Source organism: Hyla sarda, chromosome 10, assembly GCF_029499605.1.
Source record: "Hyla sarda isolate aHylSar1 chromosome 10, aHylSar1.hap1, whole genome shotgun sequence".
Taxonomy (NCBI): Eukaryota; Metazoa; Chordata; class Amphibia; order Anura; family Hylidae; genus Hyla; species Hyla sarda.
In genome coordinates, this window is record NC_079198.1 from 119,606,179 (window position 1) to 119,633,477 (window position 27,299).

Below are 27,299 nucleotides of genomic sequence, written 5' to 3' on the forward strand. Positions count from 1 at the left end.
AGACCCAATCAGCCTGGAATTGGAGAAAATCGCATGTCTGAATTGACATGTGATTTTCTCCGATTGCCGACATGGGGGGGGGGGTTCTTAGGACCCCCCTGGGCGATGTGCCGGGGTGCCTGCTGAATGATTTCAGCAGGCATCCCAATCCGGTCCCCAACCGGCTAGCGGCGGGGACCGGAATTCCCACGGGCGTATGGATACGCCCTGCGTCCTTAAGGACTCGGGATGCAGGGCGTATGGATACGCCCTGCGTCCTGAAGAGGTTGAACAGAATCTTCGTACATTATGGAGTCACATGTACAGCAATTCTTATTTTCCCACCACTCACTGTAGAGCCCTCGCCTTATGAAAGCTGATAATGATAAAATGCCTTTATTGCTCTGATTTTAGTATCCCTGCAGATATGAATGCTGAAAATTATCAGTGTCTAAAACTCAACACATTCACACATCTACTGTTATCTGCCATGGATTTCCATCACGTGGACTATTACGTACAGCGAATAGTACAAAAATATATGCAAATTAACTCTTTTATAGCACGTCAATCATAGGAAGTGACAGTCCTTCATCTTGTCAGGTCCCAGAATCCTCTCTGCTTTAGAAACTCTTATGAGAATATCTGAATAAACAGGAAGAGACTTGGCTCGTGCAGAGAAACCCTGTACCCTGCACACTCACTCACATATTCACAAGGCTTTGTGCCTTCTGCCTCCAAGCAACTTTAGCTGTCGTATACACTCTGAAGTCAGATGTCCCAGGAGCACGCCTATACATCAAGCGGTCAATATGGCTTCAAAATAGCGATAACTCCTGCGAGGAATCTTTGTGTCTTCTCGCCACTACTGCGCTGTCTCTCACCGAAGATCAAATGGATAAAGACCATTTAGCGTCTTTCAGATTAATGATAAAGATAATAAATATGTTTTATAATAGGAGTCTCATGTATGCACGCGTATTCTATGTATTCATCGTTTCATTCGCAGCTCCTTTTAGGCTAGGGATAGTTGTACTAAGTTATCTTTGCAGAATTTAGAAGTTTCTGTGTGTTAGACTGATCGTCGCAGTCAGCAGCTTAAGCTCTGCTGATGTTTTGCGGTCTCTTTAATACTTTTTCGTGGCATTGGAGGGGTTAGGAGACAGCCAGAACATTTGCTGCCTCCCCAGCATCCTCTCGGAGAACTTCACTCCCCAATTGTTATGTGCGATCGGATCTGAAAGTTGCTCTCTAAGCTTCTTGTCACATTTTGACTTAATGAAGTGCAACTGAAGAGGGAATTTGGGTTCATCACGGCAGTCGCACTGCGCTCCCTTGTTGTCAGAAAAGAGGGGCGGTTTGGGACCGCAACGCAGCGCTGCAAGTCGTTATCATTCCGGTCAGTCTGTTTAACACAAAATTAAACAAAGAACTAATTAGTGCCTCATGAATTAATAAATGCACAGTTGCTTGGCTAGAAGAAAAAAATAAAAAGAAGGGGTAGCAGGGAAGAAAGGCTGAGAGTTAGTGGCTCTGTGTCTTTGACAGGGGACGCTTTATAATGGTGACATGAATCATGTCTGCAGACATTGTAACGTGCAGTTTTGTCAGCTTAGGCCTACGCTACGAATAAAGTTTTTATATGCTGTGCGGACAGTGACAAGAAGGGGGATTTTATAGGTGATGATGCCTGGTATGGTTACCTTGACAAGTCTTTCTTTTATTTCATGCCTTCATACCTGCTGTACAAGGGCTGTATGCTATAGAATAATTGGACAGCCACCACTATAAGGGTACGTTCACACGCTCTGATTTTTTAGCGGGTTTTCCGCTGCGTGTTTGAAAGCGGGCGGGCTCTTCTCAGCTGTCCGCAGCAGATTTTCCACGGCGGAATTTACGCTGCAGAAAATCCACCACAGTCCCTACTGACTTCAATGGGGCTTGCGGCGGATTTTCCGCAGTGTAAAATCGGCTGCGGACAGCCGAGAAGAGCCCGCCCGTTTTCAAATACGCAGCGGAAAACCCGCAAAAAAATCTGTGTGAACGTACCCTAAGATCTGGTCAGTCTATAGCAGTGGTCTCTGTGACTTACCAGCTGTCAGGAAATGATGCTTAGGACTGGAGTTATAATTTCACTAAAAGCCTTACTGTTGGTCGCCAGTACTTAAGTGCACTATAGACCTTGTTCTCAATTTGTGGTATAAATACAAGTTCCAATGTCTTTGGCCATTACTGACAGGACATGTCGTTTTTAAGGTTTGATTTGTTACAAAACAACATCCACAGTGAAGGAGTTTTAGATTTGAATTTGACAACTGATTTTATGGTAGTAAAATATGAAAAGAGAAACAAATAGATATTCTTAAAACATTTATTTTAACCTTCAGGTCCTAAAGCAGCGCCTCCTAACCTGCGGCTTTTCAATTGTTGCAAAACTTCATTTTCCATCATATCCTGAGAGCCTTTAGATGTATGGAGAGCAGTGTTTTCCATCTTTGGGGCTGTTGTAAAACTACAACTCTTAAAGGGGTATTCCAGGCCAAAACTTTTTTATATATATCTACTGGCTCCGGAAAGTTAAACAGATTTGTAAATTACTTCGATTAAAAAATCTTAATCCTTCCAATAGTTATTAGCTTCTGAAGTTGAGTTGCTGTTTTCTGTCTAACTGCTCTCTGATGACTCACGTCCCGGGAGCTGTGCAGTTCCTATGGGGATATTCTCCCATCATGCACAGCTCCTGGGATGTGACATCATCAATGAGCAGTTAGACAGAAAACTTCAGAAGCTAATAACTGTTGGAAGGATTAAGATTTTTTAATAGAAGTAATTTACAAATCTTTGAGCAGGTAGAGAAAGTACAAGTCCGGCACTGCTATGCAGGTGAAGGCAATATACTGAGTGATGTGGTATCCGCTGTACCAGGTATAGGTAGAGACTAGACCGTGTGTGCTGTGTCGGGGTGCTGGTGTGGAAGGCACATATCGCTTGACAGAATCGGAACAATGTAGAAAGAGACCGCACTCACCCCATCAACGTGCACAGGTTACTTTATTCCGTTGAGCATAAAACGTAGAACAAAGAAGGACCGGTAGTCGTCAGGAACGCCGGGGAACAAGAGGTGTGGTTACAGCTGTTTCACGGGAACACAGCCCGCTTCGTCAGACTCCCTGACGAGTCTGACGAAGTGGGCTGTGTTCCCGTGAAACAGCTGTAACCACACCTCTTGTTCCCCGGCGTTCCTGCCGACTACCTGTCCTTCTGTGTTCTACGTTTTATGCTCACCGGAATAAAGTAACCTGTGCACGTTGATCGGGTGAGTGCGGTCTCATTCTAAATTGTTCTAATTTTCAAATCTGTTTAACTTTCCGGAGCCAGTTGATATATAAAAAAAAAAGTTTTTGCCTGGAATACCCCTTCAACATGCCCCGATATGCCAGCTGGAGAGCCTCGAGTAGGGGTGCACTGTCCTAAAAAATAAAAACAACACTGTACTCCAATTAATTTCCGTTCCAAAAACTTGCACTTTGAAGTTTAGTTTTACCAGAATTCGTTCCATCTTGAGTTGTCGCTATATGTTTATATTGTTTGCTTTGTGTGGATGTTTTGTGTAGTTATGTGACTGTCTCTGGTGGTAATGGAGGGTATGTGTAGTGTCACGGGTAACGCTGTGTGCTGATGGAGTGTGTATTGTCAGGGAATGCAGATCTCACTCATTGCCGTTCTGCAGGGAGGGGGCTGTGAGGAGCTGGAGGGGAGGAGGGAGTCCATCCTTAAGAGGACATGTCAAGTGCAATTAGTGTTATCTGTCTAAATATGTACTGGGAACACAGCATACAAGAACAGGTTTCTATAGCTTTAATGGAGACATATGCAAGGTCATATTGCCTCATAAAATCCCCCAATCTGATTTTAGGATTACGCATTCTCAGTAAATTGGCATTATTCTACTTGCATCACTGATAAGCCACAGCTGAAAGACACACGAGGGGAAACAAAAATCTGACAAAACAAATGTGTGCACCTCTAATGGGATAGAAGAATAGGGATGTGCAAGAAGTAAAAGAAGGTTTCTAAAATCTAGTGAGTTGTGTCCTATACAGCACCCCCTCCTCTCGATCTTGGGGAGTCTGTGTATTAGTAGCTCAAAGTTCTGTCCCCCACTCTTTTGTACATATGTTACACTTCTCTGCCCTCTATGTGCAGTTTCGGAATCTCTGTAACCTCTCTGCCCGCCTCTCTTCTACATTTTTAGATGTCTGGACATCTTTCTGTATTATGGGACTTGCTGCTCCACAACCTTATCTCTGTGATGTGTCGGTCAGGCAAATTGACCAAATTGTGTTGTGTTTGCTGATAATATTAAAGGGGTACTCTACTGCCCCAGGGTTGGGAACATTTAGTTACGAATGCTGGGTACGGGCTGCGGGGGTCATGACGTCACACCACGCCCCCTCAATGCAAGTCTATGGGAGGGGGCGTGAGGAACATTTAGTTCCGAATGCTGGGTACGGGCTGCGGGGGTCATGACGTCCCACCACGCCCCCTCAATGCAAGTCTATGGGAGGGGGCGTGACGAACATTTAGTTCCGAATGCTGGGTACGGGCTGCGGGGGTCATGACGTCCCACCACGCCCCCTCAATGCAAGTCTATGGGAGGGGGCATGACGAACATTTAGTTCCGAATGCTGGGTACGGGCTGCGGGGGTCATGATGTCACACCACACCCCCTCAATGCAAGTCTATGGGAGGGGGCGTGATGAACATTTAGTTCCGAATGCTGGGTACGGGCTTCGGGGGTCATGACGTCACACCACGCCCCCTCAATGCAAGTCTATGGGAGGGGGCGTGACGTACGTCACGCCCCCTCCCATAGACTTGCATTGAGGGTGTGTGTTGTCACGAGGGGTGTGGCCGTGACGTCATGACCCCCCGCACCCAGCATTCTGAACTAAACGTTCTGGACGCTGGGGCAGTGGAGTACCCCTTTAAGTTCTCTACCTTTTGAGCCCTGGTAAAGAATAATGCAAAAATTATAAGTGTTGGTATTTTTTTGACAGGCACTTTTTCTTTAAATATTATTTTAACATTCTCATATTCAAGATCATCCATAAGAAGTTGTATGTTTGTAAATATACCGTACTCATTGGCAAAAAAAAGTTAAATAATGCAACAAAAGGAGTTGTTAGAATAAAAGGAAATGATAATATATGGAAATGTAATGATAATATATGAAAAAGATTACAATATTAGAATGAAAAGAGAAGTATTATTGGAGAACCCTTTACAATTGAGAAGGAGGCTCTAGCCTGCATATATGAGATACGGTTGGGCATTGAGGAATACAAGTTCTCTGACCTCTCGAAGCACCTTTATCCACAGAAGTAGTAGCACCAGGGCTTGAAAATCCTGCAAACATGGAGGTTGCCAAAGTTGGTGTCCCAGATGGTCCCATAAACACTAGATTGGTGAAAGATTTGACAACTGAAGCGCTCACTATTAGGCCCCTAATACTCGCACCACTGGAAGTCAATTGAGTCAGTAACATCATTTTTCCATTATGCTGTGTTATGGTTGTATCCTGAATTATTATTTTTTGTTTACTTTACATTTTTCTTGGTATTGGTCTCTGCTGTGGTCGTCACACACGTGCATTTCTGAAGCATTTGGCCAATGTCTCGGGCACATATGCAGAACATTCACACTAGCTACTGGTCACCTTTAGGGTGCGTTCACACGGAGTAAATCAAGAGTAATTCACGCCGAAAAATTTACCGGCGGAAAAAATAATTTTATTTTCGGGTGCAATTTGCGCAGAATTGCGTGCGGAATTGCGGGAAAAAGAAGTGAAGGGGTTTTCAGCCATTTCTGCGTGAATTCCGCGCAAATTGCTCGCGAATTCCGCGCGAAAACGATGTCGGGGGGGGGGGATTTTTTTTTCACCGTTGACTTCTATTGATTTCTGCTAGCGGATTCCACTTGAAGAATGAACATGCTCATTCTTCAAGCGGAACGGAATTCAGCATAGGAATTCCGCTAGCAGAATTTCCGCAGTGTGAACAGGACAGCGGAAAAAACATTAAAGTCAATGGGCAGAGGGGATGTGAATTAATTTGGAGCGGAGAATTCAAGAGGAATTACTCGAGTAAATTCCTCTTGAATTACTCCGTGTGAACGCACTCTTAGGGTACGTTCCCACACAGCGTATTTTGCTGCGTATTTGGTGCTGCGTATTTTCCTACCCATTGACTTCAACAGAGAAAATAAAATAAGCAGCAGCAAATACGCAGCAAATACGTTGTGTGGGAATGTACCCTTATACTGCTTCAGGGAAGGGAATAGGATGGCTCCCAAGTGTGCACAGTAAGTTCCAGTATGCTCACTAGAGATGAGCGAACTTACAGTAAATTCGATTCGTCACGAACTTCTCGGCTCGGCAGTCGATTACTTTTCCTGCATAAATTAGTTCAGCTTTCAGGTGCTCCGGTGGGCTGGAGACTCTTTCCTAGGACTGTATCCACCTTTTCCAGCCCACCGGAGCACCTGAAAGCTGAACTAATTTACGCAGGATAAGTCATCAACTGCCGAGCCGAGAAGTTCGTGACGAATCGAATTTACTGTAAGTTCGCTCATCTCTAATGCTCCCCTTTCTGTAGCTCAGGTATATAGGATGTGACTGGACATGCACAGTAGTTTCCAGCACACCAGACACCTTTTTCTGTTTCATAGAAGTGAACAGGATGGCTCTCTGGCACGCACAGTAGCTCCCATCTGCTCCATGAAAGTGAAAAGGATGGCTCCTAGGCATGCGCAGTAATCAGGGAGCCCAAAAATATCTTGTTTTTGTTTTGTTCCCAGCATAAAGCTGCTAAGATCTGTAAAGAAGAGTTTTAAAGCACTAATATGTTGGGAGCAGGCACACAGATACAGCGCTTTTATATCTAGCAGACTGCCTCTTGCTGGCCACTTAGTGTAAGGGCAAAGTACTGGCCACAACACCAGAATAGGCTGGAAACTAGGAGAGCAATAAAGTAGTATAATGAAGAAATGGGAGTAGAAACAAATTATATGGGGATGGAATTCGTTGTATTATTTGTAATTATGGTGATTTGCTGCAAAAAATAAAGGGGGGAGGGGGGATAACAATATCCGCATGCATGTAATAATGTACTGCGCTACAAATGCTATGCTGCCTTATTACTCTCCCTTTCACATTAACCATTAGTACTCAAACCAATGTACAGAAAACTGGAGCAATTAGACCTAAATTGAAGTAATGGCCATCTTAGAACTACATATGAACATTCCATGCATGATGATAGAAAAACTTTCCATGATTTTCCTATTTTTTCACCCTTAGGCCATGTTCACACAGCTGAAAAAGTGTGTAATATCCGCCCGGACATTCCCGACATTTGAATGCTCCAGCAGGCACTAGGATCGCTCAGAAATGCGCTTTCTTCAGACCCTGGAATCGGTATTTCTGCGGCAGAAACATCTGCACAGTGCAGCAGAAGCCCATTGAAATCAATAGGACTCTGCTGCAGCTGAATTTCTGAGTGGGAATTCCGCCGTGTCAATATATCCCCAATAGAGATGAGCGAACTTACAGTAAATTCGATTCGTCACGAACTTCTCGGCTCGGCAGTTGATGACTTTTCCTGCATAAATTAGTTCAGCTTTCAGGTGCTCCGGTGGGCTGGAAAAGGTGGATACAGTCCTAGGAAAGAGTCTCCTAGGACTGTATCCACCTTTTCCAGCCCACGGGAGCACCGGAAAGCAGAACTAATTTATGCAGGAAAAGTCAGCAACTGCCGAGCCGAGAAGTTCGTGACGAATCGAATTTACTGTAAGTTCGCTCATCTCTAATCCCCAATTAACCACAAATTATAGAGCATTTCAGAACAAAGCCATCTTCCAATAGTGTGAACAACCTCAGGTTTGTCCCATCCTTTATAGATAACACATGTATAGACATTTCATCATTCAGCAGTCAGACCTTACTGTGAAGTTTTTGGGGGACATCAAAGTGCAAAATAAAATCTACGCATTATAATGATAGTGACACATCATAATGGAGAGCATTTATTTCGGGACCTTGTGATTACATGGTTGTTTTTTTATCTTTGTGATAATGGCAGGATTCTAACTTAATGCAGCCATGTTGCATTATGTATATATTATGTGACTGTCTCTGTATCTGTCCTTTGGGAGGAAAGCAGGACCAGATTTTAGCTCTGCAGCCTCTTCTAACTCCCAAGACGCAAACTGATGTAATTGCTAATGTTAGAAACCAAAATGGCCCCAAACCTCTCCAGTCCCATGGGTCCATCAGAAGCCACAATGTCATAGTCTAGTAGGTGAGCAGGGCTCATAGCGCGTGTCTAACCATCCACTAATATTATCTTAATACAAATAATGAAGAGAGGAAGGAGGCACAGTTCACACTAACTGGATACAACATCCGGCAAAAGAAAACGGAGAATCCAAGTGGAGGCAGCCAAACAATAAATAAAACTGGGATGGTGGTGGTGGTGCATGGAAAAGAAAAGTCAATAATAAAGACAGCAATAAATGGTAGAAATAGATCCTGCACTTACCGCGTCCATCGCTGAATCAAACGGGGCTCATGGAAGGAAGGAGAGGGTAGGTGGTAGACGGGGGCTCAGAGGCAACGACTGGTGGTTTCGTGCTAATTAGCACTTCTTCCGGCCTCGCAGCGAGGCCGGAAGAAGTGCTAATTAGCACGAAACCACCGGTTGTTGCCTCTGAGCCCCCGTCTACCACCTACCCTCTCCTTCCTTCCATGAGCCCCGTTTGATTCAGCGATGGACGCGGTAAGTGCAGGATCTATTTCTACCATTTATTGCTGCCTAATATTATCTTAAATATAGTAGTGGTATATCAGGGCTTAGATTACACCATTTGGTTGGTGCATATTGGGGAAATCTCCCACTCCATGAACAAAAAGGAATATGGATAGTATGGAGCGTACAGTTGTTCTTTGAAGGGGTTGTCAAGTATTAGGAAAACGGGGCTGATGTCTTCTAAAAACTGCACTCCATTTGTCTGCAGGTTGGGTGCAGTTTTGCAGTTTGGTTCCATTGAAGTGAATGGAGCCAAGTTGTGATACCGCACACAACCTGCGGACAGGACCGATGCTGTTTGTGGAAGAAATTAGCTCTATTTTTCTATTACTGCATAACCCCTTTAGGCTAAGTTTCCACTTGTTTTTTTTTTTTCTGGCAGTTTTTGGATTTCTGCCACTGCACTTTTTGAGCCAAAGCCAGAAGTGTATTCAAAAGGAATAGGACATATAATGGAAGAACTTACACTTCTCCTCCCTTATGGATCCACTTCTGACTTTGGCTCAAAAACTGCAGTGGCAGATCTCCAAAAACTGCCAGAAAAAAAACCAAGTGGAAACTTAGCCTAGGTTAGGCTAGGTTAGGTTTCCACACAGGTTGTTTATGTCTTTTTTTTTTTTTTTTAAAGCTGCCACTGCAGTTTTTGAGCCAACGCCAGAAGTGGATCCAGAAGTGGAGAGATATAAGTCCTCCCTTCATATTTCCTTTTGAACGTGGCTCTGGTTTTCAAAAAAAAGAAGAAAAAACTTTGAGAAAACCCTAGCCATAAAATGACGTGTGCCAAAAAATTGTGTGCCAAAACATAATGACTAAAATAATTTCTTGCCTATGAGGTCCATTGTGCACACACTAAAGTCATGTCACGGACTCCACTGCTTTCACTAGTGGTTTGTGCTCCTTGCAGTGTCTGGGACAGTAGGAGATTGTGTAATCCTAAACCCTAACCCATGAGGGGCAGTTTATGGACTGAGACATGGTCTCCAAACTCTAAATAAGCCAAAAGAAAGGAGTAAGGGCGGCAGAAAGAGAATTTTTAATCCTCTTCCTTCTGTTCCTATGTGGCAGCAGGGGACAGTGTGACTTTGAACACCGAGGCGGATTTCTCATCCTTAGATCTCCACAGCGAAAAAAGTACGATACTGTGGATCACATAATTCAAGGGATCTGTTTGGAAAGAGTAAGGGGTTGGATTATCTAATTATTGTCAAATGATATTAAACTTGATGCAATAAATTTAGAAGTGACCCCCCTCTCCTTTTCTCAGAACTAAAAGTTTTTCTCTGTCAGATCTCTGGAACATATGGTGGTAAATAATTCAGTGGCCTCTTCCCGAGTCTAAGGAGGGCTGGGGATGAATAGAAAGAGGCTTTATCAGCGGTACTGGTGACATCACAATTCAATGAGATCAGAGACATCCTTAGCAATTACAAAATCCTTTGGTGTTTAATAAAATGAGAAAAAAAATTATTTGTTAGACATGTCTATACATAATCACAAAAAAAGTGCCCAGTCTATTGTGTGTGACTATACACACTCCGTACACATGCTTAAAGGGGTACTCCCGTGGAAAACTTTTTTTTTTTTAAATCAACTGGTGCCAGTAAGTTAAACAGATTTGTAAATCACTTCTATTAAAAAAAATCTTAATCCTTCCAGTACTTTTTAGGGGCTGTATACTAAAGAGAAATCCAAAAAAAGAAATGCATTTCCTCTGATGTCATGACCACAGTGCTCTCTGCTGACCTCTGCTGTCCATTTTAGTAACTGTCCAGAGCAGGAGAAAATCGCCATAGCAAACATATGCTGCTCTGGACAGTTCCTAAAATGGACAGCAGAGGTCAGCAGAGAGCACTGTGGTAAGGACATCAGAGGAAATGCATTTCTTTTTTTGGATTTCTCTTTAGTATACAGACCCTAAAAAGTACTGGAAGGATTAAGATTTTTTTTTTAATAGAAGTGATTTACAAATCGGTTTAACTTTCTGGCACCAGTTGATTTAAAAAAAAAAAAGTTTTCTACGGGAGTACCCCTTTAATCCCAGCTGTTTTGCACATGTATCCTCATAGGTAAACTGTGTATTTAAAGGGGTATTCCCGTGGACAACTTTTTTTTTTTTTTAAATAAACTGGTGCCAGAAAGTTAAACAGATTTGGAAATTAATTCTATTAAAAAATCTTAATCCTACCAGTACCTATTAGCTGCTGAATACTACAGAGGAAATGGTTTTCTTTTTGGAACACAGAGCTCTCTGCTGACATCATGACCACAGTGCTCTCTGCTGACATATCTTTCCATTTTAAGAACTGTCCAGAGTAGGAGAAAATCCCCATAGCAAATATATGCTGCACTGGACAGTTCCTAAAATGGACAGAGCTGTCAGTAGAGAGCACTGTGCTCGTGATGTCAGCAGAGAGCTCTGTGTTCCAAAAAGAAAACCATTTCCTCTGTAGTATACAGACTCTAAAAAGACTCTGGAAAGATTAAGATTTTTTTTTTTTAATAGAAGTAATTTACAAATCTGTTTAACTTTCTGGCACCAGTTGATTTAAAAAATAAAATTAAATTAAATTTAAAAAAAGTTTTCCACGGGAGTAGCCCTTTAATATAAATGTATATATCTGTATATATGCACACAGGCTTTCAAGTCGTGATGTCCTGATAACAAGCAGCACTTGCTCTTCTCTTCCTCTCTATACAGCTGCTGTACACCCCGACACCTGTGCCCCTCCTGTAACAATCACTTGACACCTGTTACATTAGGAATCTTGTGTACAGCTGCTAAATAGACACTATGTTGCTGTTGCTTACCACATGCTACTACTGTATTTACTGTGGAACACATCTGCTTAACTGTTTGAACCATTGCTGATACATAAACTTAACTCCTTTTCTGTTTTATTTCAATTAGGATGAAGTAAATGCTGGAGCAGTGAAAGGGTTTGTGGTGTCACAATACAAGGTAAGACCATTACATTTGGTCCTCCAGATTGCTGTGTATGGTAGTCTTCAATCATAACCAGTTGCTGTCTGATGTTTAACCCCAGGAGGTTTAAAGGGGTACTCCGCTGCCCAGCGTTTGGAACAAACTGTTCCGAACGCTGGAGACGGGAGCTTGTGATATCATAGCCCCACCCCTCATGGCGTAACGCTCCCCCCCCCTCAATGCAAGTCTATGGGAGGGGGCGTGACGGATGTCACGCCCCCTCCCATAGACTTGCATTGAGGGGGCGGGGTGTGACGTCATGAAGGGGCGGGTCTATGACATCATAAGCTCCCATCTCAAGAGTTCGGAACAGTTTGTTCCAAACGCTGAGCAGTGGAGTACCCCTTTAACCCTTGATGTTAATACCCAGTGGAAGTTTGGTCTATCATGACCAGAGGCCAAATTGTGTCCGAGACTGATTATGCACCCTTCTCCCCCTTTCAAGCTCTCGTTTCTTTTTTTTTTCCCCAGTTTATAAATTCCAGTAATGATTTGGTTACTATCAGTGGAATTTATCAAATGTGAGCTCAGTTTATAGCAGAAACAGTTGCCAGGAAAGTGGTGTCTGTGCGCCAAATTTATCAAATGGCGTATGGACGTTAATAAATGCTTTCTGAACTGCTCTGGTTAAATTTCGCAGAGCAGTGGCAGGCCGTGCGACAATTGTATTAAAAATAATACGGACCTTAATACAATTGTCACATGGAGTGATATAGGGCAGGATTGAAATGCAGAAAATTAGTGATCACTGCACAAATTATCTAAATCGTGGTCATAAAAATGAAACAGTCTAACTGAAAAAAGTCGAAGGAAAATTCGCACAGGACCAGCCTGCGACTTTTCTTACGACAAATTTAGACGAAAAAAGCTGTCTAAATTGTTTGATAAATTCCCCTCTATGTGTTAAAGGGGCACTCCGGTGGAAAACTTTTTTTTTTTTTTTTAATCAACTGGTGCCAGAAAGTTAAACAGACTATTAAATGACTTCTATTAAAAAAAAAATCTTAATCCTTCCAGTACTTACTAGCTGCTGAATACTACAGAGGAAATTTTCTTCTTTTTGGAACACAGAGCTATTAAAAAAATCTAAATTCTTCCAGTACTTATTAGCTGCTGAATACTACAGAGGAAATTCTTTTCTTTTTGGAACACAGAGCTCTCTGCTGACATAACGAGCACAGTGCTCTCTGCTGACATCTTTGTCCATTTTAAGAACTGTCCAGAGTAGGAGAAAATCCCCATATCAAACATATACTGCTCTGGACAGTTCCTAAAATGGACAGAGATGTCAGCAGAAAGCACTTTGCTTGTGATGTCAGCAGAGAGCTCTGTGTTCCAAAAAGAAAAGAATGTCCTCTGTAGTATTCAGCAGCTAATAAGTACTGGAAGAATTGAGATTTTTTAATAGAAGTAATTTACAAATCTGTTTAACTTTTTGGTACCAGTTGATTTAAAAAAATAGGTTTTCCACCGGAATACCCCTTTAAAATCATGCAACAAGTGTTGTGACTGCTGGAACTTGTGCTGTAAAAAAAAAAAAAAAAAAAAAAAAAACATGCAGCGCTGCACAGATGCTAAGGATGACATGAATGCTTCTGTTCAGGTGACCTATATCTTTACTTTTTAGCAGCCCCACTGTCTTTGCTTCCCTCACTTTCAGCAGCCCCACTCAAAGGTTCTAGGCATCTGTCTAAAGCACCTTATTGATAAAAGAGTAGAGGGGTCTACGGATCCACATACAGCATGGGGAGAATTTAGCATTTGGCCTTTTTCACTACACTTTTATCTTATATCAAACACAAATTGATAATTTTGTTACGTAATGTATGATGAGTTTTGTGCATCTTCAAAATCACTTTTTTGCCTTGCAGATTTTTACGACATCCAACGACACAAAATAAAATATAACTTTAAAAAAAGTTGCAAATAATATAAATTTAAAAACCTTTCCCAGGTTAAGCCATACTCCCAAACAAAGTGCAAATGTAAAAAAAAATAAGCAATCGGTGACAAAATCCGCTGCGGAAATGTGTGGACGCGTTTTTTTTAAAGAACTGTAGTCAGCTGTCTCTGGCAGGTCCCATAAATGGAGTGGCAGAGCACCATTCTAACAGGAGACTCAGATCCCCAAGATGGGAAAATCACTTTAGAACTGCAAATTCAAATTTTAAAGGGGTACTCCGGTGAAAAACTTTTATTTTTTATTTTTTTTAAACAGATTTGTAAATTAATTCTATTAAAAAATCTTAATCCTTCCTGTACTTATTAGCTGCTGAATACTACAGAGGAAATTATTTTCTTTTTGAAACACAGAGCTCTCTGCTGACATCATGACCACAGTGCTCTCTGCTGACATCTCTGTCCATTTTAGGAGCTGTCCAGAACAGCATATGTTTGCTATGGGGATTTCCTTTTACTCTGGACAGTTCCTAAAATGGACAGAGGTGTCAGCAGACAGCTCTGTGTTTCAAAAAGAAAAGAATTTCCGCTGTAGTATTAAGCAGTTAATAAGTACAGGAAGGATTAAGATTTTTTAATAGAAGTAATTTACAAATCTGTTTAACTTTCTGGCGCCAGTTGATTTAAAAAAAAAAAAAAAAAAAGTTTTTCACCGGAGTACCCCTTTAAGTGTACCTTGAATGTATATATTAATTACATGACATGAATACAACATGTGTCAATAGTATTATCATATTATGTTTTGCATTAGCACTAGAGATGAGCGAACTTACAGTAAATTCGATTCGTCACGAACTTCTCGGCTCGGCAGTTGATGTCTTATCCTGCATAAATTAGTTCAGCTTTCAGGTGCTCCGGTGGGCTGGAAAAGGTGGATACAGTCCTAGAAGACTCTTTCCTAGGACTGTATCCACCTTTTCCAGCCCACGGGGGCACCTGAAAGCTGAACTAATTTATGCAGGATAAATCATCAACTGCCGAGCCGAGAAGTTCGTGATGAATCAAATTTACTGTAAATTCGCTCATCTCTAATTAGCACCATAAATATATAAGAAGCCGCAGCAAATAACTTTTCTATCAAAGATGTGCTTAGCAGGTGTCACATTCTGCAGAGTCCACCCACAAGTTTCCTATAGGTAAAGATGTGGCGTCAGGACCCTGCTCTCCTCTGGTCTGGCTGATGTCAGGGGTTACGGGTGGATCAGCAGTTTATGTAAATAGTAGTGATGTAACATGCTTAGGTCCTCATGGACGTTACCAAACATCCATCATCCTCACTGCACAGAAGGAGCATCCAGACATTAGCAGCATGTGCCCTGCCCTGGATCTGTTTGGTTTTCTTTTTACATTTTAATGCCCAACTGTGAACCACTTTTCTTTTGTCCTTTCAACTTTTTTTTTTTTTTACATATATATTTAAAGAGACACCCTCACCCTCTTATCCACTCCCAACCAAACCCCTCCCTAATTCACCCCTCCTGCTTGTTTAGCTTTCGGCTTCTATTCTGACTTCAAAGCCCTCCCCAATCATTGTCTGCGAGCTCCAGGCAGTGGAACACAGAGCGAGCACACCGCAGGTCACGTTAGGGCATGGTGCCTGCCAGTGTGAATGGCTGCTCTGAGATTCTTACTATTCATTGCCCTGGATCCTAGTTACCTCCTCTGCCTCGCTATCCATTGCAGAGTCTCACTTTACTATGGGACTGGAGTTCAGCTCAACCTTTCATGCTGACTACTTGTAGAGTCATTCTACCCATCAGTGTGTTCTCTGTGCAGGTCGATTCCAGTCAGCTTTCTACCTGTGACCAACTTTACCTGTGGCTTACTAACTCTGCTACGTGTACAATTTATACTTCGTTGAACCACTTGATGTTTTCTTTTTTTCCATATAGTACACAGAGGAAGTAGTGGTCTCGGCACCAGCCACCTGCTGCTGTTCAGAACAAGGCACTCTCCCGAAAGGTTAACTTGCTCCCTAGAAGTCACACCTGTGACCTGTCCGGTGCTAGACACGCCATGCAAAGCAGTACAGTAGAAGATAAATTGAAGAAAGGATGCGGAGCACTCACCAGGTTCTTGAAAAGCAGTTTGCGCGCTGAGGCGCTTCATCAGGCCGGTGCTTTAAGCACCGGCCTGATGAAGTGCCTCAGCGCGCAAACGGTCCGTCGCCAGCTTGAATACCCCCGCATGTATTCCATCTCGCTCCGCTGCATGTGATCCCGCAACTGCTTTTCATTTGAAAAAAAAGAAGTCCCTGTTTCAAGAGCCTGGTGAGTGCTCCGCATCCTTTCTTCAATATATCTTTCTTTGTTTAAAGGGGTTCTCCCTTGTTTATACTGTTTTTTGTTATTATGTTTGTGTGTTATGTGTGTATAAGTATGTGTTTTTTTTATGTGTGTTGTGATTATGTATATATGTATTTTCTTACCTTTTGTGAAGATCCGGAAGCTGGCCCCTTTTTCTTCCAGCGGCTTGCTGTGTAACCTCGGCCTCCGCCATGTTGAGTTCGGTAAGTGGGATGTCGGGGGGTGTGTTTCTGACGTCTGAGGCAAATCTTTTCTTCCTGCTTCTTCCGTGGTTCAGCGACGAATCTGCGGCCTCTTCCGGCGCATGCGCAGGTAGTTTTTTTTTTTTATTACCAATAAAGTGTTTTTCTCTCTAATTGACTGTCTGCGCTTGCGTGAAGCTATGCTATTAGCGTAGACCTAACGTACGCTACGCTGTTAGCGTAGCACTTGCGTACTCGTGCATGCGCAGACAGTTTGTCAATTAGACAAAAAAAACTTTATTGGTTAAAAAAAAAAAAAAAAAACTACCTGCGCATGCGCCGGAAGAGGCCGCAGATTCGTCGCTGAGCCACGGAATAAACAGGAAGAAAAGATTTGCCTCGGATGTCAGAAGATAGGAAGGACAGAAGCAAGAACACACCCCACGACATCCCACTTACCGAACACAACATGGTGGAGGCCGAGGTTACACAGCAAGCCGCTGGAAGAAAAAGGGGCCAGCTTCCGGATCTTCACACAAGGTAAGAAAATACATATATACATAATCACAACACACATAAAAAAAAACACATACTTATACACACAACACACAAACATAATAACAAAAAACAGTATAAACAAGGGAGAACCCCTTTAAGCTCAGCTGAAAACTCCAAGCCTATAGATCTGCTGTCTACAGACAAATCCCCCAATGGGGGCGGACTGTCACTTTTACTAATGGCCATAAAAAGGCTACATGCTCTTTTTCACAGACAGTTCATGGTCAGAGGGTAAGTCCAGACATAGGAGGAAGAGCAACCACCCTTCCTAGATCTCTACATACATAGACATGCAATGGACTTGGGAAATGTATTTCATGTTCGAATTTTACATGGTAATGTCCCTATAAGTTGTGGGCATGTCGTTACAAAATATCTCTTTAGAAAGCAATATAATAGTCTTTCCAGGGGCACTAGGCAGGGATGTAGGAATTGTATCGCCTGACGGGCAGGTGAATTTGGCAGGCATTTAGCCCTGATTCGAGAAAGCAGCGCTAAATGCCGGAAGACTTTACATATGACGGGGAAAGACTGTCTTGCCCCGTCACTAAACTGCTATCCACTGCAGCTGTATGCAGCAGCCTATAGCGAGCCTTCCAGGCGGAGGTGCGCTCGATGAGTGACGTCATCGCATGTGCCGCGCAGGACGACAGGATGCTGACGTCCTGCGCGACGTGTTTGATGATGTCATTCACTGCGTGCACCTCCGCCGGGATGTCCCCGCAGGGAACAGGGAAATGTAAGTAGCAGTGAGTTATTTACTCAAACTTGGCTACTTACTATATAAGGGAGGACCTGCCTACCACTAGGGGCTAACCTATCTACTTAGGGCAGTGATTCCCAACCATGGTGCCTCCAGCTGTTGCAAAACTACAACTCTCAGCATGCTGGGAGTTGTAGTTTTGCAACAGCTGGAGGTACCCTGGTGGAAACTTAGGGGGTATAATTGTTTAAATGGGAGCCCTACTTGCCGGGGGTCATATCTATCTAGGGGCCTTTCTACCTACTGGGAAGCCCCACCTAATCATAAGGTAGGGCTCCCCAGTAGGTAGACAGGCCCCCAGATAGATATGAAACCCCATTAGTGATGGGGGTCTTATCTATCTGGGGCCTGGCTACCTACTGGGGAGCCCTACCTGATGGGGTTTCATATCTATCTGGGGGCCTGTGTAGCTACTGGGGAGCCCCATCTGGTGGGGGTCATATCTGTCTGGGGGCCTGTGTACCTACTGGGGAGCCCTACCTGATGGGGGTCATATCTGACTGGATGCCTGTTTACCTACTGGGGAGCCTTACCTGATGGAGGTCATTTCTATCTGGGGGTCTGACTACCTATTGGGGAGCCCTACCTGATGAGGTCATAGCTATCTGGGGGCCTTTCTACCTACTGAAGAGCCCTACCTGATGAGGGTCATATCTATCTGCGGACCTGACTACATATGGGGGAGCTCTACCTAATGGGGGGCAGATCTTTCTGGGGCTCTGGCTGCCTATTAGGGGAGCCCACCCTTCCTACCAACTGGGGGGGGGGGGGGAACATATCTATCTGGGACCTTATTTAATTACTAGGGGAGCCCTACCTGCCTACTTACCTGATGAGGGGACGTACCTACCTGGTAAAGGGACATACCTTCCTAAAGGGGAGACTGCCTACTTAATGGGGCGGACTTACTTATCAGGGGCCCTATCCACCTAATGGGGTGACATACTGGTCTGCCTATTAAGTTCCTATTAATAATGACCTTCTTTACGTATTTTTTTGGTTGAAATTATTTTATGTACCAGGACAAGTGGATTGTCATGAGGGACAAGTAGATTCTGCTCCGTTTTAGTCCATTGGACCAGTAGTTTTTTTTTTTTTTTTATTTCCACACCCCTGACTAGAAGGTAAAAAATGGCACCCAGAACCAATAGATGTATTTGTATTGTATTACAAATTTTCTGGTAAGATGCAGAGAATGGGTTACTTAATGTAAGCAAAAATGGTGCCCTGATAAGTATATTTGTACAAGAGGCCTGTGTTCAGCAGACAATGTACTTGTGTAGTTATTAGGAGAATTAGTATGGAAATTCCACTGATTTATACATACATAGCATCGTCTCTTTGCTCTTCAGCGGCGTCCTGTGGAGCAGAGGTTGGAAAACACAGAATTAAAGATTATTAGATAATGGAGATTCAAAATAATATAGAAAATTCTTGATAATTGCAGTTGCTTATCTCCATTTAACTCCTTTCAGACACTAATAGCCCCCCCTGCTATGTGAAATACTTTTCTGTTGGCCTTTGTTGTGGGCTAAAAGCCCAGATAAAGAGAAGAGATACAAGTCACATTTTATCAGTTTACAAGGGGGAATGTAAGGTGGCCATACACTGAACAGGCCAACTATTTCTCTTGACTCCCTTAAATGGGCACTGTCAGATAAAAAAAACTGTTTATGTGTTGTACATCTCTGCAAAACCTTAACCTTTCTAATATACTTCATAAAAAAAAAATCCTTGTTACAGAAATCATGGCTTTGCCCAAGCTGAGGCACAGGTATGGACAAAGTACAGTAAGTGAGGGTGGGCTAGCACTCCTCTGTGCTCTCTACTGTCTGATAGGACTCCTCTGTGCTCTCTCCTGTCTGATAGGACACCTCTGTGCTCTCTCCTGTCTGATAGGACTCCTCTGTGCTCTCTCCTGTCTGGTAGCACTCCTCTGTGTTCTCTCCTGTCTAATAGCACTCCTATGTTATCTCCTGTCTGATAGGACTCCTCTGTGCACTTTCCTGTCTGAAAGCACTCCTCTGTGCTCTCTCCTGTCTGATAGGACTCCTCTGTGCTCTCTCCTGTCTGGTAGCACTCCTCTGTGCTCTCTCCTGTCTGATAGCACTCCTCTGTGCTCTCTCCTGTCTGATAGGACTCCTCTGTGCACTTTCCTGTCTGGTAGCACTCCTCTGTGCTCTCTCCTGTCGGATAGCACTCCTCTGTGCTCTCTCCTGTCTGACAGCACTCCTCTGTGCTCTCTCCTGCCTGAAAGCACTCCTCTGTGCGCTCTCCTGTCTGATAGCACTCCTCTGTGCTCTCTCCTGTCCGATAGCACTCCTCTGTGCTCTCTCCTGTCTGATAGCACTTCTCTGTGCTCTCTCCTGTCTGATAGCACTCCTCTGTGCTCTCTCCTGTCTGGTAGCACTCCTCCGTGCTCTCTCCTGTCTGATAGCACTCCTCTGTGCACTTTCCTGTCTGAAAGCACTCCTCTGTGCGCTCTCCTGTCTGATAGCACTCCTCTGTGCTCTCTCCTGTCTAATAGCACTCCTCTGTGCTCTCTCGTCTTATAGCAATTCTCTGTGCTCTCTCCTGTCTGATAGCACTCCTCTCTGCTCTCTCCTGTCTGATAGCACTCGTCTGTGCTCTCTCCTGTCTAATAGCACTCCTCTATGTTCTCTCTTGTCTGATAGGACTCCTCTGTGCACTTTCCTGTCTGAAAGCACTCCTCTGTGCTTTCTCCTGTCTGATAGCACTCCTCTGTGCACTTTCCTGTCTGAAAGCACTCCTCTGTGCGCTCTCCTGTCTGATAGCACTCTTCTATGTTCTCTCCTGTCTGATAGGACTCCTCTGTGCTCTCTCCTGTCTGATAGCACTCCTCTGTGCACTTTCCTGTCTGAAAGCACTCCTCTGTGCGCTCTCCTGTCTGATAGCACTCCTCTGTGCTCTCTCCTGTCTGATAGCACTCCTCTGTGCTCCCTCCTGTCTGATAGCACTCCTCTGTGCTCTCTCCTGTCTGATAGTACTCCCCTGTGCTCTCTCTTGCCTTATAGCAATCCTCTGTGCTCTCTCCTGTCTGATAGTACTCCTCTCTGCTCTCTCCCGTCTGATAGCACTCATCTGTGCTCTGTCCTGTCTGATAGCACTCCTCTGTGCTCTCTCCTGTCTGATAGCACTCCTCTGTGCTCAATCCTGTCTGATAGTACTCCTCTGTGCTCTCTCCTGTCCTATCAGACAAGAAAGAGCACAGAGGAGTACTAGCCCGCCCTCACTTACTGGACTTTGTCCTTGGCTGTGCGGAGAGGGGAATTAGCTGCCACACACCACTAATCATAGACTCCATTGCCTGGGAAAAAAATCACTGCTCCATCACAGATGTGAACACAGCCTTATATGCTCTAGTAAAATGGTTCCTGGATAAATTACAATCAATTATGATGTTTTGGGAGTTTTTCCTATTCTTACTGACTAATATAAAAGGTCATCAGATTGCTGCCATTTTTTATTATCAGAGAGAACAGTGTTGCATGCTATACTATTCTGACCTTCAAAAAGCAAGGAAAAACTGGTGTCAAAAATGCAAATGTAAGACAGGGAAAAAAAAAGAGGTAACTACTTTTAAGTGACAACTTTTTATATGGAGACATCAACTCTGAGCCTTGGGTCAGAATTTAAAGAAATATCCATTTTAAACACAAAGACATAAACAAGTAATATCATTACAGTTTCCCCACAACTATTGATCAGGGAAGTCCTAAGCAGCACAAGGTCCACTAGTGTTTATATGAGATCTTGCGGAAAGTGGACTAGTACAGTTTTGTTTAGAAAAGAAAGTAAGTCCTGCCTACAAATTTCTGCAGTAGGATCTCCTGTGCTCATTTATTAGCTCTTTAATCCCACAGCAGTCGCTGCACTCTGGGGTTATTCTGCTCTTCGTACACGACCTGGAGGCAGGTTTTTACTGGTTCATAGACACCACAGTGTAAGACATATACATATGCACGTGTTGTGTAAGGGGCCAGATAGCCTGCACTTGCTAGAGGGAGCTTTCTACTAAGCACATTACGGTAGAGTAGGAGGAACAATAAGTTGCTTTAATGAGACAACATCATGCTGTGTGTGTCTGTGAATAAACAGAGTGCACTCATAGACGCTGTGCATAGTGTTCGGCCTGGTAATATATGGTGACCCACTTTCCTCTGCTGGGGTCAGTAAAGTGCGGCCTCCTTCCTATAAATAAGCAGCATCTGCACTGGCTGTTGTATAGTTAATGTAACTCTAGGTAACCAGACGCTTCTTTGCGGGATGTTGTGTGTGTTATTTGCTCAGGTTTGTGAGGTTTTTTTATTACATGTCATCTGGTCTCCCCATAACTCTCCGCTCCTGTTCACAATCACTGTTAGGGAAATAAGTCTCTATCAGGTAATAAAATATTACCAAGGACTGGAGGCCTCTTTTATATAAGAGCAGCATACCCTTAAAATAGCATTAGGGTGCATGCACACCACGTTTTTGCTATACAGTTCCTGTATCAGGTTTCTGATGAAAAACGGATTCCTCAAAACCGGACTAAACTGTATTAAAAAGTGTGTACAAATTTTAACCCGTATACGGATGCATCAGTTTTTTTAAGAAAAAAACGTATACGTTTTTAACTTTAACTTTTCACTCCATTTTGAATAAAGTTTCACTTGTTTGATTGAAATTCCAAGAAAAAAACTGTGCAAAGTCAAAAACCGTATGGTGAAAACCGGAGGGAACCGTACGCACATACAGTTCTGTACGGTTCCCATTGACTCCCATGTTAAAAAAAAAAAAACTGTATACAGTTTAATACAGTTTTTCACCCGGACCAAGAAACGTGGTAGACTACAGTTTTGGATACGGGTAAAAAAGTGGACAAAACTTGAGATGCAAAACGAACTAAACCGGATGATGCGTTTGACATACAGTTTACAATGTTAAGTCAATGCATACGGTTTTCTATACAGTTCCATACGGTTTTTAACTTGAAACCGTATACAGGAACTGTATAGAAAAAAAGTGGTGTGCATGCAGCCTTAGGCCCCATTCACACTACGGAATTGCGAGCTTGGTGTGAGCTTTAACATTAGTGTGGACGGGTCTCCGCGAGACCCGTTCACACTGCGGAATTTCAGTGGCGGACATTTCCGCCGCTGAAAGTGTTCCGCGCAAAGAAAGAACATGTTCATTCTTTGCGCAGATTCCGCGAGTGGACCATAGCCGTCAATGATGACGGCTCAGTGCCCCGCGGCCCTAGCGTTGAAGCAACCCCGGCGGCGGCCGCCAGGCGGAATCTCCGCTCGCGCAATTCAGCCGCGAGAATTCCGTAGTGTGAACGGGGCCTTAGTCTGTGAACAAGCAGCTCTGAAGCAGTAAGTGACTTACAGAAATCTTTATGAACTTTTTACTAAATGTACACCTGTAAGTATGAGTGTAACAGTTGTTTTATTAGCCACCGAAGAGTATAATGGGGTAGTATGGTTTATTTCAGCTGTAATTTTAAGGAGATATAGCACAAAATCCATGTTCTGTGTAAACCACTGGGGTACAAAAGATACATTTCTGCTGATGTTTTGATGTATTATATGCAATTATTTATCCAGCTAAACAGGAACTCCAGGTAGCTCAACCTGCAAACATCCTTTTTATGCTTCTATTGATTTGCATGAAATCTGTTGTTGACACTATGAAACGGACAAATATACTTTGTATAAATATCCCAGAGTTAGACATCCTAGCAGTTCTTGCTGCCATTTTTTTTTATATTTTGTATGCAACCCTGATCATTTAGTATCATAAAAGAATAGGATCTCCAGCGTGTCGACGGGATTCGAAGCGCAGGACACACAAGTAAGGGCATATGAGGTTTATTCACCCATGATGCAACGCGTTTCACAGATAAACTGTTTCATTTAGTATCACGTCACAATAGCCTGTCTCATTTGCTCAGTGCTAAGACATCAGACCATGTTCACATTTCCTGCTTCTTATATACTGCAGCTCTCTCCAAGGTCCAAGTGCTCCTTATGATCTGTGGGTCTAGCAGCTGAAACCATTGACATCAATAGAAGTTACATGGACGCTTATTTACAGGTTTCTATAACTACTGTTCATTTCCATTAAGGGAGACACCCAAAGATTAAAGGGGTACTCCACTGCCCACAGGGTCCGGAACATTTAGTTCCGAATGCTGGGTACGGGCTGGGGGGTCGTGATGTCACACCACGCCCCCTCAATGCAAGTCTATGGGAGGGGGCGTGACGTACGTCACGCCCCCTCCCATAGACTTGCATTGAGGGGGGGGTGACGTCACAAGGGGTGTGGCCGTGACATCATGACCCCCGCACCCATCGTTCTGAACTAAACGTTCTGGACGCTGGGGCAGTGTAGTACCCCTTTAACCATAGCATAAAAACCACGTTTACCATAGCATAAAAACCACGATTACGTTTTTGAAGTAATTTACAAATCTAATAGTATAAAGGAGTTGGAGAGGCTCTTGTCTAAGTACCCACCAAATAACCCGGGCTGCCTAATTAGACACCTATACCCAAGGTGTCAGGAAGTAGTTTGTCTATAGAAATATATATATTAGAGCTCAGGGTTTAAGACAAATGGACAGATATTAATTAAATTTATTTATTATTATACAGTGTGACAATATAATATAAAATAAGATATAAGAAAATAAAATATGATAGAATAGAGTAGTGGCGTCTGCGTCTCACAGGGCCCTTGTGTAGGCGCAGCACCAGCTAATATTATCTAAAATATAAGTGTTCCACAATGTGTTAAAAAATGTATTAAGACCACCATATAAAAGTTCATATAAAACCTCTAATAGGAATAAACAGGGAGAGAAATCTGGGTAGGAGAGTCCTAGTTCATCCACAATACTCAATTCTCTCCTCTCACCAAAAGTTCTGCAAATTGTAACAGATTCCAGTATAGTTGTAACCAATAGCAACCATATAAGTATTTGTTAGTAACCCATAGCAACCATTTCTAGGTGTCCGGCTGCAGCAGTAGATCGCAGTTGAACACCTTTGCAAATAATGTTCATGCACTTGCTATTAGCAGATAATGGTCAGTATATACTTGTGTGCAGTCACTGTTAATATGCATTCATATCTTTAGATACTTTGTATCTCACCGCTCCCGGGCACTGATGCGCTGGACTTCACGGGGGATGCTGCGATCTCCTCCAGTTGCGCTATGAAATCCCACAGTGTATTATCACTGGATGGCTCTCGTGGCGTGAGACAGCATCACCGGAGACTCTGCTGTCTCCCACGGTGGTAATGCTGGATGATAGTGGGTTCCGGGTGGTGGTACTGCAGCGGTTCTGTAGGTAAGTATGTTGTTAAGCTGGTGGCGTCCTCGTGGCAATGAGGATATCTCCTGTACCGGGTGCCGGGTGATTGACAGTTATGTTTCCCGGTATCTGACTGCTGGTTGCTGAGCTGGGCAAATTGTCTGGTGGTCTCAATAGTTATTAGGAGGACGCTGGACGCGTTTCAGTACTGTCTCTGTCCTTTCTTCAGCAGCTATAAATATGAACCTCACAGTATGGTGTGAGGTTCAGCCCTCATGGAGTTGTTTTACAGCAGATTCCACAGATGCTAAATTGGATTAAGATCTTGGGAATTTTGAGACAAAAAAAAAAAACATGTATCACTTTGTCATGTTCTTCCTTCCTAAACAATATTAGCAGTGTGGCTGGGGGCATTGTCCTGCTGAAATAGGCCACTTCCATTAGGGGATCCCGCTGCAATGAAGGAAGGGACCTTGTCTATACAATGTTTAGGTAGGTGCAACAGTAACATCCACATAAACCATGGACTCAAGGATTGTCCCCACTGGCTTTTCTACTTACTTCCTATAGTTCATCCTGGTGCCATCTCTTATTCAGGTAAGTTACCAACATGCATCAAGCCATACACATCATGTAAAAGTATAATTTCACTTTAAGCACTTTTCATGGTGGACAGGAGTCATCATGGGAACCTTGATCGGTCTGCGAATAGGCAGCAACCTGCGATGTCCTGTGTGATCTGACTCCTATCATAGCCAGCAGAAACTTATTTTTTTAGCAGTTTGCTGTATTGAAGTTTTTCTGTGGTATCAGACTACACTTCCTAGGCTTCACCCACAACACATATCATTGCGCAGTCAACTCCAAGGACCCTGTTCCCAGCCTAAAATTGTCCTTCCTTGGAACACTTTTGGAAGGTACTCAACACTGCATCCTGAAAACACTTTACAAGAGCGGCCAATCTGGATATGCTCTGACCCACCTGCCCATTTGTCCGGCTTCCAACATCGACTTTCTGAAATCACTGGTTACATGCTGCCTAATATATCCCACCCCTTTACAGTGAATGTTACTCATTTCATCTGTCTGTGTCTAAAAGTGGTTAATCATTTTATGCTATACTGGCAAAATGGATATTGACAAAGCCTTCTAATTAGGAATGGGTACAGCTGAATTGGCAACACTATCCTATCAAATGCTTTTGAGATGAATACTGAGCATGAGCCAAGCCTCACCACCAAACAACCTTGAACCAATGTTTTTAAACTTATTCAACAAGCTTTCCAAAAGAGTGGCGGTTTGGAATGAGATACTCAACATGTATTATGTTCCATTGTCCAAATAGTTTTGGGCAGAATATATACTGTTTATTTTACACCATCATTTATACTTAATAGAACTAAACAGAGAGCTGTGTAAATCGGCACTAATATACCTATGAAAAGCAACCGTCTGATATTGGAAAACATTATATAAAGGTACCTTGTACTGTGGATGATGTATCGGAAACCGCATTGTCCGGTGGTGCTCACGCCAGAACAAAAGTAACGGACTATATTTAGCAACAAGAAAGAAAGTTGCGGAACACTCACTCGATGACTGTGTTCCAGGCTAGAAGATGGACATCAAAGAATTTCTTTAGTTAGCGGGGAGGCGGTAGAAGTTGCGGAGCACTCATTGTTCGGAGGGGAGCCTCGGACGCTGGCCAATGGCAGAACCAATGTCCGGCGTCTGAGGCTCCCCCCGAACCATCTACCGCCTCCCCGCTAACGAAAGAAATTCTTCGATGTCCATCTACTAGCCTGGAACACAGTCATCGCGTGAGTGCTCCGCAACTTTCTTTCTTATTGCTAAATATCATTTATACTTAGTTTCTGTATTAAAATTGTCATCTTAAGGTAAGACAAATGAATAGAAAGGGTAAAAGTTCTTTCAGCTCACCTCCTCCACGGTCTGCACGGACTTGAGCCTGGCCTGGCTTGGTACTTGTGCGTAAATGAAGAAAGAGTAGTCCAGCAGTGCCTTAAAACGTAGATCCTTTATTAGATTTTTCTTTAAAAGTGCAGAGCACACACCATGAACCTTCACCTGGTCAGCAAACCTCCCCTATGGACGCGTTTCGAACGCATGTGCGTTCTTGATCAAGAACGCGCATGCGTTCGAAACGCGTCCATGGGGGAGGTTTGCTGACCAGGTGAAGGTTCATGGTGTGTGCTCTGCACTTTTAAAGAAAAATCTAATAAAGGATCTACGTTTTAAGGCACTGCTGGACTACTCTTTCTTCATCTTAAGGTAAGTCAATGTTTCTGAAGCCCCTGCACTATCTACCTGCGCTTCCCGCTCTGCCTCATGTGTACAGTGGTGACGCTGTAGATGAGTTT

At 43.3% G+C, this 27,299-nt stretch overlaps 1 protein-coding gene across 1 annotated transcript in view; it reads left to right on the forward strand.

Annotated features, from left to right (window-relative positions):
- CASZ1 (castor zinc finger 1) overlaps positions 1 to 27,299 on the forward strand; it is a 308,192-nt gene that overhangs the window by 202,333 nt on the left and 78,560 nt on the right. The window contains exon 4 of the mRNA XM_056543806.1: positions 11,755 to 11,805. The gene's annotated coding sequence lies outside the window, so the exon portion shown is untranslated. The remainder of the gene's footprint in view (positions 1 to 11,754; positions 11,806 to 27,299) is intronic.